Here is a 15,636-nt window from a genome sequence, read left to right as displayed (position 1 = left end):
TCTTGTACATTTTTATATAGCAAGAAAAAGTTTTTACTTTTAAAAATGGTTTTTAAAAAATCAGAGCAAGCCTAAACCCCTTCATTTTATAAATACAATAACCTGAGGCTCTTCATTGCTGGTGACTCACACAGGCCCACACTCAGCATTGCTGGATGTCAGCTCAGGATCCAGAATGCATTTGAACAATTCATGCTAAATTAATAAATGCACTTTAATATAGGCCCATATTAATCCCAAAATAACTAAACCTGTGGAATTTGTAAAATAAGATGTTTATGAATGAGGACATGGCATTTTGACTTAGTTCTGATTCCCCCCTTTCTGAAAGCAGAATCTACAGTCTATTTTCCCATTGCTAGATTTCAGAGGAGAGCCTGGTGTCACTTACAGCAGACATTGCAGATGCCTCAGCATTTCGGATGAAGATGGTAAAGACCTTCTTTGTTTCAAAAAAACCTTTTTTTCCAGGGGAGAAAACACAGGTTGGATCTAAACTCAATCCTCCTGTTGAAATATTTTAATGACACTGAAAGAGGTTGTTGCATTTGGCAGGTGCAGGTGGAGCTGTGCAGTCCTGCACTGAAGCCCTGCAGTCCTGACTTCTGAGTGGAGCTAGAGGAGAATTATATTAATGTGTTTGCACTACTTGCTCAATTGTAAAGCATAACAAATATATTTAAGGCATGTTTTTAAAATGAGAATAAAATAGTTTAACAATGTTTATACACCTATTTTAGTTATTACATTCTCTAATCTATTTTTATCCTCACAACCATGGAAGCGCTCCACCATCTCCATTTCAGAAAGTAGACAGTAACTGAACAACACTATCTTCTTTTAAAAAACATTTATTTCATTATGAAAGTCTATGGTTTATGTAATTAATACCTTTTTGTGGTCTGCATTCAATGGGTGTGGGCACCTGCACACTGTCGTGGGTCCACTATTGTGAAATCGCACACAGTGGTCTCACTGCCCTAAACAGCCAAGGCTCTCTGCCCATCCATCCTTTCCTCTTCCCAACCCCTGTCAACCACTGATTATTTTGCTATCTATGTAATTTTCCCTTTTCCAAAATGTCACATAATGCCCACAGCAATGAATGCGAGTTTCTTTTGCTCCACATCCTCACCAGCATTTGCTGTTTTTGGTCTTGTGGATTTTGGCCATTCTAATAGGTATGTAGTGGTATCTTACTGTTGTCTTAATTGGCAATTCCTAATAAGACATTATACAGAGCATCTTTTCATATACTTAATTTCCATCTGCATAAATGTTCAGCTTTTACCCATTTTTAATTGGGTTGTTTGTTTTCTTATTGAGTTTTAAGAGTTCTTTGCATATTTCAGATATGAATCCTTAGATATAGTTTGCAAATATTTTCTCACAGTCTCTGGTTTGTCTTTTTATTCTCTTAACAGTATCTTTCACAAAACTAAAGTTTTTTTATGTTAAAGTTCAAGTTCCCAATATTTTTCTTCGTGAATAATGCTTTTGGTGTTGTATCTAAAAGAATCACCAAATCCGAGGTTATCTAGAGTTTTTCCTTATGTTATCTTCTAGGAGTTTGAAAATTTTGCATTTCATATATTGATCTAATCTCTACTTTGCATTAACTTTTGTAAAAGGTGTAACGTCTGTTTATAGATTCTTTTTTTTTTTTTTTTTTTTTGCACATGGATGTCCATTTGTTCCAGCATCATTTGTTAAAAAGACTCTCCTCTCTCCATTGAATTGCCTTTGCTCCTTTGTCAGAGATCAGCTGGCTGTATTTCAGTCTGTTTCTGGGCTCTCTGTTTTGTTTCTCTGACATATGTGTATATGTCTTCTGTTTTGCCTTCAGTTTAAAAAAATGTAATTGCTACCTCAATTTGCTTATGAATTCTCATTTGTAAACAGAAGAGCGTAAATTAATGCCTGAGTATATTTTAGGGTAGATGTTGCCTTGAATACAATGAGCAGAATGAGTTATAATTTTAAAGTGAATATAAAAATTTGACCATAGTGGTAACAGATTTGCGAACTAGTGATATCAATGACAGAGTCCATTGCAATATTGCTTCATCCTTTGGCTCAGCTCTGCTTCACACCAGGTAACTACCAATCCCTTTTGTGATTAGTTTAAGGATTTCTGTGGGGTGGAAAGTAGAAATACGATATCAGTGGAGGGAGAGAAGGCAGTTTCCCAGACTGGGAGCAGTCAGATCTCCAGTGGGTCCCAACACTGCTCTGTGGCAATATCTATAGGGTGATGGAAACAGAGACAGGGTGCAAATGAGGTGGGTGCTGGCCCTACGGTTCCCAGTGTTTCCTGGTTCCCATGGTCTATAAGACGTCTGAAATGAGACCTTCCGGGCTTTGGGGGGCCCCTGTGGAATTGGAAAATGAGGAAGTGAGCAGTGACAATCTAGACTGATTATTAGAGGTACGTCTCTCATTTTTCAGTAACCAAGGAGCCTTTGATTAGTAGTGAAATTGTGGCACCCCAACAATGGTGGAGTGGAATATCCTGCTACTCTGGAGGGGTGATGGCTCAGGGTCAAGACTGAACTAATTAGAAAAAGAAATGCACTCCAGGAATATCAAGTCCAAAACGAAGCTCTTCAAACCATCTGGGAAGAGAAAACAGCATGACAAGGAAAGGTATGTTTGTCTGATCCCAGGAATCAATATAAACATCCATGATAACCCCACCTATTTTTTAAATATATGATTTGGATGAAACAAGAGAAAGAGACTGATTGTTGCTGAGTCCCTGCTGCAGTCCCGACACAGCTGGAGATGCCCTGCTCCCCTGCTCCCCTGCTCCCCCGCTCCCCCGCTCCCCCGCTCCCCCGCTCTCCTGCTCTCCTGCTCTCTTTATTTTGTTGATGCTCATGAGGACCCTGATGTCTGAGGAAGAAGGTTCCCGTCCAGCTCTGCCCCTGGTGTGTCACGTGCCGGCCTTGTCAACGCACAGGAGAACCTGACAGGGTGAGTGTTATAACCCCAATCATAGAAAAGGAAACGTCTCTAAAGTCTTTAGCATCTTGCCCGAGTTCGGACACTTAGCAGAGGCCTGAGTTTAGATGCAGCCCCGTCTTGCTCTTTGACAGCCTCAGCACCACGTGCCCTGGGTGACCCACGCAGAGTCACTGACAACCCTCTTGGTTGGCTCATGGCACAGCGTGGAGCGAAATGGCCCACTGACTTTTCCAGACACTTTGACAATTCGTGATATAGTTTATGCGGTCACTCCCAGTGAGTTCTATTGTTCAGTTTAATAGAATACCTAATTCTGTGTTTATTATGAATAAAGGGAGATTTCTTGTGGTTTTTAAGAATATGAAGGATATCTATTTTGTATACAAGTTGGAAGTTCCAATACTATAGGAAGCATAAGTGCAGGTTATAATGATGGGTCTTTTATAAGACTGAATTCACATCAAACAGAATCAGTAACTCCGGCTGTATGAAGGGGGTGAGACATTAAACATTTAATGAAAAGAATTCCTTTCTTAGGTTACAGCAAGGACTAAATATGTCTAATTATCATTCCCGCTAAGAAGATGTATTGTGATATTTGCAGTTAATCACTCATTCAGTTCCAAGGGTATTTATTAATTGTCTGCTCTGGGCATAACAACAATTGGAAGCAGTATGTTCACATGAAAAAAAACTTACCTGAGGCTCTAAGTCACAACTTTCCATGACCAGCACACATTTCTGATTTGAAATACATATCTAAAGCTTCAAATGCATAAATAGATATCCCAATCTAGAACTAAGTTAGTAGTTGCTTAGAATTAATTGTTTAAATTATCCTGGGAACCAGAAAGATATGTCTACATGAAACAATAAAGGTTATATTAGAATTAATAAACTTTAGAAGACCATTTTAATCTTAATATATAAGCATACTACCTAGGCACACTGTTTAAATACATCTGCAACCTACTATTTTTAGATTTAGGTAAATCATTAATCCTTAAATTTGGAAGATTCCAGTGTTAGAGCTCTAGACTATGAAACTTGGAAGTTTTTCTAAAATTTTTGAGTTTTTATCCAGAAATACATATTTTCCTGGCACTGAGAACTGCAAGAAATTTCACTTGGAGTCTCCAAATAGTCAGCCATGTGTGATGTCAACATCAGTGTAATAGATACTATCACAAACATCCTGTGACTTTTATTTTTTTTATATACTTTAAGTTCTGGGATACATGAGCAGAACGTGCAGGTTTGTTACACAGGTATACACGTGCCATGGTGGTTTGCTACACCTGTCAACCTGTCATCTATGTTAGGTATTTCTCCTAATGCCATCCTTCCCCTAGGCCCCGACCCTGCAACAGGCCCCCGTGTGTGATGTTCCCCTCCCTGTGTCCATGTGTTCTCATTGTTCACCTCCCACTTATGAGTGAGAACATGTGGTGTTTGCTTTTCTGTTCCTGTGTTAGTTTGCCAAGAATGATGGTTTCCAGCTTCATCATGTCCCTGAAAAGGACATGAACTCATCCTTTTTTATGACTGCATAGTATTCCATGATGTATATGTGCCACATTTTCTTTATTCAATCTATCATTGATGGGCATTTGGGTTGGTTCCCAGTCTTTGCTATTGTGAATAGTGCTGCAGTAAACATACGTGTGCATGTGTCTTTATAGTAGAATGATTTATAACCCTTTGGGTATATACCCAGTAATGGGATTGCTGGAGCAAATGGTATTTCTGGTTCTAGATCCTTGAGGAATTGCCACACTGTCTTCCACAATGGTTGAACTAATTTACAGTCTCACCAACAGTGTAAAAGTGTTCCTATTTCTCCACATCCTCTCCAGCATCTGTTGTTTCCTGACTTTTTAACGATCGCCATTCTAACTAACATGAGTTGGTATCTCATGGTGGTTTTGATTTGCATTTCTCTAATGACCAGTAATGATGAGCCTTTGTTCATATGTTTCTTGGCCACATAAATGTCTTCTTTTGAGAAGTGTCTGTTCATATCCTTCACCCACTTCTTGATGGGTTTTTTTTCTCCTTGTAAATTTGTTTAAGTTCCTTGTAGATTGTGGATATTAGCCCTTTGTCTGATGGATAGATTGCAAACATTTTCTCCCATTCTGTAGGTTGCCTGTTCACTCTGATGAGAGTTTCTTTTGCTGTGCACAAGCTCTTTCGTTTAATTAGATCCCATTTGTAAATTTTGGCTTTTGTTGTCGTTGCTTTTGGCGTTTTAGTCATGAAGTCTTTGGCCATGCCTATGTCCTGAATGATATTGCCTAGGTTTTCTTCTAGGGTTTTTATGGTTTTAGGTCTTATGTTTAAGTCTTTAATCCATCTTGAGTTAATTTTTGTATAAGGTGTAAGGAAGGGGTCTAGTTTCAGTTTTCTGCATATGGCTAGCCAGTTTTCCCAACACCATTTATTAAATAGGAAATCCTTTCCCCATTGCTTGTTTTTGTCAGGGTAGTCAGGCATCCTAAACTTTAAAATTTAAGAACTTACATTTTTTTTAAAGTAACTGGCAACTGACAATCATTTAAAAATCCATAACCTAAAAAAATAATAATTCCTCCTAAGTTTTCAACCAAGAGAAGTGAAAATCTGTTGACACAAAGGTCTGAATATAAGTATTCATAACAACTTTCTTCTTAATAGCCAAATATTTTTAAAATAGTCTATCACTGAAGAGTAGATAAGCTGTAATATATTCCTACAACGGTTACTGCCCAACATAAGAATGACATATACACTGGAAATCACATGGACGTATCTCAAAGGCATTAGAATACATGAAAGAAACTAGGTATAAGAGAATATTCTATATGATTCCATTTATATCAAATACTTCTTTTTTGAGATAACATCTCACTCCGTCACCAAGGCTGGAGTGCAGTGATGTGATCACAGATCACCGCAGCCTTGACCTCCCAGGCTCAGGTGATTCTTCAGCCTCCTGAGTATCTGGGACCAAAGGGGTTGGGACCAAAGGGGTGTGCCACCACACCTGGCTAATTTGTGTGTGTGTGTGTGTGTGTGTGTGTGTGTGTGTGTGTGTGTGTGTGTTTTAAGAGATGGGGTTTTGCCATGTTGCCCAGGCTGGTCTCAACTTCCTGGGCTCAAGTGATCCCCGCTTCTCAATCTAGTGCTAGGATTACAGACCTGAGTTATTGCATGTGGCCTGTATCATATTCTAAGACAAACAAAACTAGAGTGAAAGAAAGCAGCTGCCGGAAGCTGTGGTGTGGGGCAGGGGTCACTGACTACAGCAGCATGCAAGAGAATTTTGGGGGTAATGAAATGTATTTTAATGGTACTGTTGTGTACATGACTATATGTATATTTGTCAAAATGCATTGATTTGTACACTTAAAATTACTAAATTTTGTTATATGTAAATTAAACTCAATTAGATAATAAAAAATAAACTTTTGATCCTGAAAAAATACCTACCTACATACAAACTACCTCTGAAACAAACTACTTTTTCAGAATTTCTAATTTAAATATTCAGAAATATGAATGATGATGATGAATTTTAACAAGGCTTACATAATTCAATTCTGTTTTGGATCATGTCTGAGAAGCATATTAGCTGCTGGACTTATTTGGATTTCCTTACCTCCTTTGCATATGAAAAAATAAGAGGTTGAGACAGAAACAAGATATGTAATTTATGTACAATGAAACTTTCTACTGCCCAGGAGATGAGGCTTTCTATTGTCCAATGAATTGTGCCTGGCAGCACAATTCACTGCTTCACAATTCATCGTTCTTTTTACCCTCAGAGCATCCTTGAAATGATTGACTCAACCATGAGAGAAACACTGTAAAAATTCTCAGATGCAAAGTCACAGTACCAGCTTCACAGAACACCTGCAGGTGCAAGTAACTAAAAATACAGCTCAATTTTACTTTAAATACAAGGGAATTTATTGACTCAGGTGGGTAGTTCAGAAGGAGGCCAGGCTTCAGTGTGAATCTGAGCACAGAAGCTCATGGATGCTACCAGGACTCAGTCTCTTCCCAATTTTCTGCTCTGCCTTCAGTGAAGTCAGAATAATTCTGCATGTGGCAAAATCTCCAGGAACAATTTCTGAGGTTGCATTCTTCACCAAAGAGGGAGCATGAACAAGCACACCCTTGTTCCTAACAACCTAGCGCAACTTGTATTTGACTCTAATTGGAACAACTCAGACCCCGCCCATCCCAAAGTCCATTAGGGGGACCAAGGGAGTGCTTTGTGGCACCTGGCATGAGCCTCAGTTATGCACTCACTTTGGAACCAGTAACTGTGACACAGGGTGAGACAGTGCTGGTTAAGTCAACCGGGACCCACCCCATGTTTCAAACCACGTGACTGAATAATTCAGGGCTCTGTTAGGAAGGAGAAAGGGGGATGCTTCTTAAATAGCACCCACCACTCAACTACAATTTAATTTGACAGGAACCCGGAGGCCCTGCCATAGAAATCTCTCACAGTTGCTTGGAATGAGAGCACTCAATACAAAAATCCTATGGTAGCAACCCTATGGCCTCAAGGGCGCCACGTAGTTGGTGTGGAGGGTGGGGCAAGGAGGGTGGGGAAGGGCTCAGGGTCTTCTGAAGATGAAGCCAAAGAACAGATGGCACTGACTTAGCAGAGTGGAAAATGTTTAACCCCAAGAGATTCCTACAGAGGCAGCTAAGCCACACCACAGACTCCTAGAAGGGCTTGTGTTAGGGTTCCCAAGTGTCTAGGTAAGCTGAGGAGATGGTGAGGCAGACACAGAGGGTCGGTTCAAAGCACATTGGGAAGACTGATCCCAAGACCCCTCAGTCCACACTGGCAGTCAAATGCTCCTCCCTGACATCAGAAAAAGAAACAATTTATTTTCTTCAGATACTGAAACAGAACTTTTCTAAGCTCCAGGACACTGGATAATGCTGCTTATGCAAAGACAGTATTTAGTGAAAGCCAATTTACTGAGCAGGGAGATCAGCGGATTCTTTCTCCCTCTTGGCTCCCAGAAGGCTGGGATCAGCTTGTAGTCTTAGGAGATTGGCGATCTCTTTTTGGAGAGGATCTGCAGATACCAACATTTTCAGGGTTTCCTCAGGTCCAGGATTGCCAGGCTCCTGTGGACTCTTCCTTTGGGGAAGCAAAAGAAGACTCCATCTGTACACACAGAATGCATTAATTATATTTTCTTATTTTCTGTTTTCTTGATGCTCTAGCATCTAGTCTATACTGGGAAAAGATTGTCTTTCCCAGGACCAGCCAATTAAACTACCAATTCAGAACCCATACTCCTAACCACCTACTTTATCTAGCTCTGATACTGTAGGAGACAATACCGCCCTTCCTTAATCACCACAGGGTGAGGTACTAGACAACTAGAAATGGCCCCTATGCCCCAGAGCCTGCTGAAGCTATTAACGCTGGGCAGCCTAAGCCTGCCTGCCCTGCCTGCCCTTGCTGTCCCACAGAGACTACAGCAGAGGATCCTGCCCGTGCCTTCCCCTCTCCTGCCTCTGCCTGGGGCGTCCCTGTGCCTTCTATTTCTAGGGATCTATGAGTTTGAATGGGACAGTCACTTCCATGTCTCCAGGTCTTAACATCCCTGGTTAAAACAAATTCTGAGTACATTTTAAAACATAAGGCTTCCAATGTAATCTTTAAAACCCTTATATGGACAATTTTAAACATATATGTAAATAAACATGAATATAACCAACCCCTGTATATCTATAACCCTTCAGAACAACAAGAAACACATGGGCAATTCTGTTGTATTATGGCTAAAAGGTAGCCATGGACACGAAATGAAGACAAGAAGTCTTTGGAATAAGTGATCCCATCACAATGAATCAATTTTCCATTGGAACATATTTTTACAAAGTCACTGTTTTGAAAATATTTAGCCATGAATTGAAACAGAGTCTGTAAGGTTTTTTTTCCCGGTCTAAGGCGAACAGCATTTTAGAGAATGAACCAGGACACAACTACAGCACAAGAAAAAAGTATGATAATTAAGTTTACACATATGTGTGACTACTCTAACAGAAAACATGTAAAGAGCATTTGTTTTGATTTATATATCAATCTGTACTGTTTAATTTTTTGTGTCATAAATGCTCTTATTTAAAAAAACAGGACTAGTTAACAGTGTCAATTACTAGTAATTCGTGGTATAAATAATTAAACAAAGAAGTATTCAAAAATTATAACTGTTTTCAATAAAGTTTTATTTTACATCATTTTTTTTTACTTACTCAGAAATTGCCCCCCCAAAAATGCAGAGATTTCCCATGTAGCTGCAACCTAGTTTCATCTCTTATTAACATCTTCTATCAGTGTGTCTCACATGGCTTATTAATATCTTACATAATTTGTCATAGTTAATGAACCAATACTGATAGACTATTATTAACTAAAGTTCATATTTCATTTGGATGCCCTTGGTTCTGTCTTACTCTGACCCAGGATCCCATCCAGGATCACGCATGACATGTGGTCATCACGTCCCTGTGGGCTCTTCCTGGCTGTGACAGTATGTCAGGCTTTCCATGTCATGATGACCTTGATAGTACTGAGGAGGATTGGTCAGGAATTTTGTAGAATGTCCCCCATTGTCACTGCATGTTCTCAAGGTGAACTGTCACCTTTTATGTTCACTTGAATCATTTGGAAGAGCTACTGTTTGTCAGGTTTCTCCACTGTGAAGTTATTTTTCCTCCTTGCCCATACTGCATGTGTTCTTTTGGAGCAAGTCACTGTGCAGAGCCCACACTTACGGAGTGAGGAGTTGGCTCCACATTATTGATGGCTGAGTGTCTACATCAATTACTTGGAATTCTTTTGCAAAGGAGATTTCTATGCAACTCTGTTTTCTTATTCACCTGTGTATACAAATACAGACACCTAGATAATTACTTTCAGCTTTAATTATTATTCAACACTACAATTCATTCCTGTGTTGGCCATCAGTAGCTGTTTTTATTGGCTATTATTTTTCTTTGATATATTTTAATTTTTTTTAGTGCTTACTTTCTGATACTTCAAGATTATCCCGACTCCTATATTTACTGTCCCAGTTCTAGTATCAGACATTTCTTCAAAGAGCCTCATTCCTTTCAGAATGGTAGGAAAACTTACATCTGGCTGCCGAATGAGCACATTGTTGAATGAGCACTTGTTCCTCATTAGCAATGCTAGGAAGTATATGTGTGTGTGTAACCTACCTATACACACCTAATTATAAAGTTTTCTATGTAGAACTGTGTGTATCTATATTAAACTAAACATAAGTTTACGTTCATGTCTCCACCTCTGATCTAATAGCACATGAATCATTCTAGCCTTCTCCCCTTGCTAATTTGTAACCTCCCACTTCAACAGTGAGAAACCTGGTTACTACCATCTGCGACTTATGTAAGTCATTGTTTTATTCCAGATACAGATACTGTGGTTTTACAATTGTTCACAATTGCTTCTGTTGGAAAGAATTTTATAAAATAGAATCCAGTGATGAAGTATAGTTTGTTTGCCTTCAGCATACGGATTCTATTAATTTTCAAAGGGACTTAGGTCAACACCATTTTCCCTACACCTTCAGTGAGTTTTTTCCTACATTTGTGTCTTAGTCTGTTTTGTGCTTCTGTAACAGAATACCTGAGGCTGGGTAATTTATAAATAAAAAAGGTCCTTTTGGCTCACAATACTGGTGGCTGGAATGTCTGAGATTGGGCAGTTGCATCTGGTGGAGTCTCAGTCTTTTTCCCCTCATGGTGGAAAGTGGAAGGGGAGCAAGGGGTGCACCAGAGATCACATAGCAAAAACGAAAGCAAGAGGGAAGCCAAGGAACCCAGACTCTTGTTAACTACCTACTCCTGCAGGAATTAATCCATTCCTGTGAGAGCAGAACTCACTCATCCCCATGGAGAACATTAATCTATTCATGAAGGATCCGTCCCCATGACCCAAACACTTTCCACTAGGCCCCACTGCCCCACACTGCCACATTGGGGGTCAAATTTCAACACAAGTTTTTGCAGGGACAAACCACATCCAAACCACAGTAATTTGTAGCATAGTTAAATTATTTTTCACATGATGTATTCTGTCCTGGGATACTCCACATCCTGAGTAATTTTATTTAATTTGAATAGAGTTTGATTTACCCATTTGGTTGTAAAATTCTGCATATTTTGACCAGTGCATTGTGGTAGGTATCCCACTATTAAAGTATCATATGAAATGCTTGAAACCCCCACCCCATGGAGCCAATGGTTTCCCATCTGTGTAGTTTGCTTTCTGCAGTGTCTCACTAAATGAGGTCACACTGTGTGTATTCTCCTCAGACTGTCTTCTTCCACTTAGCAATGTGCATACAAGATTCACTCATGTCTTTGTGTGAGTTGATAGCTTGTTCCTTTCTATGGCTAAATAGTATTCCATTGCATGAATGTACCACAGTTTGGTTATGCATTTTGGGGAGCAAAACCTACCTCTTCTAACTTTGTTCCAGGGTTGGAGACCTTCAAATTAACTGACAATAGATACATTAGTAGGAGAGACAATACTTGGCTTCTTATTCCACAAGTATTATTGTGGGACAAAATTCATCAGATGGCAGGATCCAGTTTACAAAGAGGTAAAAATAGCCCAAAAACAAGAAACAAGACTAGAATCTGATAACCCACAATAACTATAGCTTTCCTTAAAAAAAAATTTTTTTTCAAGACGGGGTCTGGCTCTGTCACCCAGGCTGGAGTGCAAAGGTGCAACAATCTCGGCTCACTGTAACCTCTACCTCCTTGGTGCAAGTGATCCTCCCTCCTCAGCCTCCTGATTAGCTGGGACTACAGGCACATATCATCGTGCCCATCTAATTTTTATATTTTTGGTAGAGACGGGGTTTCCAACATGTTGCCTAGGCTGATCTAGAACTCCTGGCCTCCCAAAGTGCTGGAATTATAGGCATGTGCCCCCATGCCCGGCCAAGTTATAGTTTTCCATTGAAACATAAAGTTATTCTCTGTAGTAACCATCATTTTTGACCATAATCAAAGTAAGACTATTCTTGTTTTAAATTTAAGTATAGTTTTGTTAGATTTTTCTTGATTATTTACGTAAGTGCAGCAAGAACAGGAGACGACCACATAGGTGCTTTCAAGTTTCTTTGCTGGAAGTTTTCATACAGAATCTCAGATTTGACTTTTAAAGGCCTCATTCAGGCTAAAAGCCAAGCTAAGAACATACTATCAAATTTCAGCTGCAGTCCTTATAGCTTTGTGTGAATTCCTCTTTTCTTGAGTCCCCCCAAATATCCCTAAATTCCTGGGCCTACCAGGAAATGACCTTCTTTACTAACCTGTAAGGCTGTGAACCCTGTAATGTAAGTATCAGGCTGACTTTTCTCAGAGTGCTGTTGGGAACGAAGTTTTTGGTGTTCTAAAAAAAAAAAAAAAAGAATTAACATGGGAACAAATAATCTCTTAGCAAGGCGAGCTTTACTTTCTGCAGAAAGGGTGCTACTCAATAGCTGTCCAGCCACAAGAGCACACCGAACAAAGGAGACAGAGTTACTTATAACCTGATGTGTCTACCCTACTGCTGTGTCCAGTTACCATTGGCTGGAATAGGACCTCACATTTTACACTTTACCCAATTGGCTATTAGTTTAAAACTTTCTTAATTAGGTAAGGGGAATAGAACAAAGAAAGAAAAGGAAGTTGCCAGGGATAGTTAAGGAAGCATCTCCAAATAAGGAATGGCATACAGTATGGGCTGGGGCTTGTCTAGTTCTGTCCAGGCATGCCAGAGCAAGCTAGGACAACTGATTTGGAACACACACACACACACACACACACACACACACACAAATAGTGGATAGCAATCTTATAGTAAGAAATTGTGACTTTTTACAATCTTTGAAGAAGAACTTTCCCATTTCTCACAGTGCTTTGTAAGCATTGTCTCCATAATAGTCAACCTTACTTCCTTAAAATTGCTGGTCATAACTGATCTTAGGTACACTTCTAAAATATGATGTTCCAGTAAAAATCTTGATAATATAACCAAATTTTCCAATTATGTCCTGTTATAAGGTGAACAGATTCTTACTGGACTTTTGCTAATAACTATATCATCATGAAAAAAAGAGTATTCAGTAAGAATTTCAAAATTCTGGAGAGATTAGGCAGGGAAAAAAATGTAAACGCTTCATTTCTGTTTACAAAAGTATAATCTACCAAATTGTTGTAAGTTACAGTTAAATTAAGAGAAAGAGATTTCTTAAATTCAGAAACTAGAACATTAAAGAACCAGCAATGCTCTAAAAAGCTATAATATTATAATCAGTTTTCATCAGTTCATTCAGTGCCACGTAATCAATTCCAGTCTTGCTGGATCTTGGGTTAGCAGTCTCATGACCCCTTCAATTTCTCCACCAGGCTTCTGGAGATCTTCACTGAGTCAAGTGTATGGTCTTAAAGTTATTTAAGCAATATCATCAGAAGTCTTTAACCAGAGTACCTGTCATACTCTTTTCCATGAGTATCAGAGGGAGTCCTGTATCGGAGATGAACATTCTGACCTGTAGCTGATCGCAGGAGCTTTCAGGAGAGCATCAGGGGGAAATAATATCTAAATGACAAAGAGTATGAAATGGCTGTGATTATACCACAGTTGACAAGGATATTTGATTTTTTCTGTGGCATGCAACATTTATTTATTTATTTATTTATTTATTTATTTAGAAACAGAGTCTCGCTCTGTCACCCAGGCTTGAGTACAATGGCGTGATCTCAGCACACTGCAAGCTCCGCCTCCCAGGTTCACGCCATGCTCCTCCCTCAGCCTCCCGAGTAGCTGTGACTACAGGTGTCCACCACCACGCCCAGCTAATTTTTTGTATTTTTAGTAGAGATGGGGTTTCACCATGTTAGCCAGGATGGTCTTGATCTCCTGACCTTGTGATCCACCCACCTCGGCCTCCCAAAGTGCTGGGATTACAGGCATAAGCCACTGCACCCGGCACAACATTTAAAATAATAATTGGAATTATGACTCATAACTCTATACTGGCACATAGCATGGATAAGGAGGACATTGACAAATTTCCAGGAATTTTATATAATTTCTGAAAACAACATTTTACTGATACAAATATAACACAGGGAAGGTTAGATATCTCTTTTTATTTGTATTTTTTGTAAGGTATTCCTTATAAAAAATACATCCTACTTTACTTGTGAATCATGCCCTACTTTTCTTGCATGCTTTGCATAGAGTTGTTTCTAGTTATTCTATTGCTTCTAGTAGTTTTATTTACACATATGGATTATAATTTTAATACTTAGTAATCTTTTATTTTCCAGAGAAAACTAACAAGTAAACAGTTATAAACTGTCATATATTAGCATTCCATAGTAGGTTAGAAAATGTATGAGTATACCATCTCCCAACATCTACATGGATGTGTTTCCTCATCGTACAATTTCTCATTGTGGTAGACAAAAACATGTTTATTAATGGTCCAAAATATCTTTAGTCTTTCTGTAAAAATAAGAAGCGAAAATTATATAAACTTTAATTATTTATGTTCAGTAATGTTTTAGTATTGTATCTTATTTATAAATGGTCTAGATATTTAATGCAAATCTTTTACTTAGCTTAACTTTAAGATTAAAAATTACCAAAAGTATTTTGGAAACTACTATTAAGCAGATTTACAGTAAACAAATTATTTTTGAAATAATGTTTTTCGCTTTTCACAAGATGGCACCGAAAGTGAAGAAGGAAGTTCCTGCCCCTCCTAAAGCCAAAGCCAAAGCCAAAGCTTTAAAGGCCAAGAAGGCAGTGTTGAAAGGTGTCCACAGCAACATACAGAAAAGAAGATCCGCATGTCATTCACCTTGAGGTGGCCCAAGACACTGCGACTCCGGAGGCAGCCCACATATCCTCGGAAGATCACCCCCAGGAGAAACAAGCTTGACCACTATGCTATCATCAAGTTTCCGCTGACCACTGAGTCGGCCATGAAGAAGATAGAAGAAAACAACATACTTGTGTTCATTGTGGATGTTAAAGCCAACAAGCACCAGATTAAACAGGCTGTGAAGAAGCTCTGGGACATGGATGTGGCCACAGTCAACATCCTGATTCGACCTGATAAAGAGAAGAAGGCATATGTTCGACTCGCTCCTGATTATGATGCTTTGGATGTTGCAACAAAATTGGGATCATCTAAACCGAGTCCAACTGACTAACTCTAAATATATGTATATCTTTTCACCATAAAAAAGAAATAATGTTTTTCATAAGAATGACAACTTAATTAGAATCAAATTTAAAAGCTTTAAGATTTTACGTTTCTAGTAAGTATAATATTAGCTTATTTGAGTAGAACTCAAGCAGAACAGGAATTTATGTTTGTTTTATATTCGATAGTGGTAACTTTGAAGACATAGTTGTTTTATTACACCAAAAATATTATATTAACCTTATTTAACTAAGTTTTATCCAAATCGTGTTAACTTAAAAAACATTTGACCAGTTCCTATATTTCTAGGAGTTTGGTGAATATTTATTTATAAATGCTTATGTTTTCGCAAGCCAAGTTAGAATAGAACACTTTTAAAGAATTTTATAAATGAATTTTGCAA

At 38.7% G+C, this 15,636-nt stretch overlaps 1 long non-coding RNA gene across 1 annotated transcript; it reads left to right on the top strand.

The window, feature by feature from the left end:
* The first annotated feature begins 732 nt into the window (after positions 1-732).
* On the top strand, positions 733-15,279 carry LOC709820 (uncharacterized). The gene is made up of 2 exons (XR_013418150.1): positions 733-2,976; positions 14,750-15,279. It is a non-coding gene; the product is annotated as an uncharacterized LOC709820 (long non-coding RNA).
* Positions 15,280-15,636: the final 357 nt, after the last annotated feature.

Source organism: Macaca mulatta, chromosome 6 (genome assembly GCF_049350105.2).
Source record: "Macaca mulatta isolate MMU2019108-1 chromosome 6, T2T-MMU8v2.0, whole genome shotgun sequence".
NCBI lineage: Eukaryota > Metazoa > Chordata > Mammalia > Primates > Cercopithecidae > Macaca > Macaca mulatta.
This window is presented reverse-complemented; position numbering and strand designations above follow the sequence as displayed.